At 32.1% G+C, this 1,653-nt stretch overlaps 1 protein-coding gene across 2 annotated transcripts in view; it reads left to right on the forward strand.

Annotated features, from left to right (window-relative positions):
• Positions 1–391: 391 nt before the first annotated feature.
• LOC101984459 (alpha-amylase 1-like) overlaps positions 392–1,653 on the forward strand; it is a 17,691-nt gene continuing 16,429 nt past the window's right edge. For both annotated transcript variants that reach the window (XM_005372119.3, XM_005372120.2), the window contains exon 1: positions 392–668. The gene's annotated coding sequence lies outside the window, so the exon portion shown is untranslated. The remainder of the gene's footprint in view (positions 669–1,653) is intronic.

A 1,653-nucleotide genomic window follows, 5' to 3' on the forward strand; every position in this document is an offset into this window, starting at 1 on the left:
TGTGTGGAAACATGTCACTAAACATTAAGTGTTTTTTTAGAAGTTTTGTGTTTTTTTAAAAAGTCATGTTTAACAATAGTTTTATTATTTGATAAATGAGCACATCGCAAATCCTATGAACTTAATATTTTCTTCAAGCATCACATTGTGGGTGATAAATTTAGACCTAACAATAGGCATTTGATCCAGTGAGATTGTTCCCATTATGGTCTCATCCATTTTATTGATTCAGTTTTTCTCACTAATTAGAGACAAAATAAGTTGATCTTTAAAATTATTTTATAGTCTCGTACCCTTGTAATTTACATAAATGACTCAGAAGAAAATTTGAAAGTAGGAGGATAGGTTGAATATTGAGAAAACAAACTGGTGAGTTATGTTGCAATACAAGAGTCGGCAAAGCAGCAGCTGAGGGAAAGCAGTGGCTTGTTAAGGACACCAGGGTGGTGGTGCCCAGTCCACTGTCAGTCACCTTGGAGATCAGATTACAACGCTGACAGAAATCATATTTATAATTATATAAGGTTTTCAAGAGTGAATGTTGAAAGGATGAGATTATAGAAAATTATAAAACTCAAAATCTGCTTTTTTTTTTTTTTCAACTGAAGAGAAACTGAAACCAAAACTTTGAAATTCCACTTGTTTTATAAACTGGCAAACACTGAACGGTAGGTCTGAATGATTTTTATTTATACAAGTTACTGTGGTAATTTTAAAACTACATGCATTTTTTTTTTTTTTACTTTCCACCTGTTTGTACGTAAGTAAACGTTGTTTGTGTTTTGTTATTTAATGGTTTCCCCGTCCTTTTTAGGTTTTAGGGTTTCATGGTCTTTTATCGGTTTGTTGACAGATCGTGTTTGCTTGCCTGGCAGCACAGAATGTACTATTTGTGTTGGACACACTCCAGAGCCTTGGCTCAAAACTTATCTTTAATTCTAGAGTACTGGCCTCCGTGTGCAACTTATGCTAAGCGAAAGTTTATATATATTTTTCTGTTGGGTGGCATTGGTGGATAAATGCTTACAGATTTGATACAGAATCTAATGTACAATTCAGAGAAATTATGAATGATTTTAAGTAAAGCAGCCATAACCTGAATAATTTTTATGTAAATATCTCACTAAAACTTTAGAAAGTTAAAAACTGGAAAAATAAAGCATGGACACTTTCAAAACTTAGAGATAGTGTCAATGAGGTATAGATGATCAAATTACATATGAAGATTAAAGAAACTGTAATATTTTAATGACCATGAAACTAAATTGTTCACTATAAAGGTATTTAAGTATGAGACTTCTAGGCTGCTAACTACTAATGGCAAGAGTAGGTAGGCTGCCTATTGTTAGTCATCATTAATTCATTTTCATAATGTCTTAGTGTGCTATCAATTTTAGGAAGAATCAAATAGGAGTAATTTTGCAAGCAATTGATATTTACATATACAAACAGGAAAATATAGAGATATAAATACAGATTGGAGTTTGCTACATTTTAAATATTTAGAGCAAGTTTCTTCTAATTATATGACTTTCCTATCCTTAAATACAGTTTAAACCAAATGCCAATTTTTTTTGTTTGTTTGTTTTTTGTTTTTCGAGACAGGGTTTCTCTGTGGCTTTGGAGCCTGTCCTGGAACTAGCTCTGTAGACC

This window comes from Microtus ochrogaster, unplaced genomic scaffold, assembly GCF_000317375.1.
Source record: "Microtus ochrogaster isolate Prairie Vole_2 unplaced genomic scaffold, MicOch1.0 UNK189, whole genome shotgun sequence".
Classification (NCBI taxonomy): Eukaryota; Metazoa; Chordata; class Mammalia; order Rodentia; family Cricetidae; genus Microtus; species Microtus ochrogaster.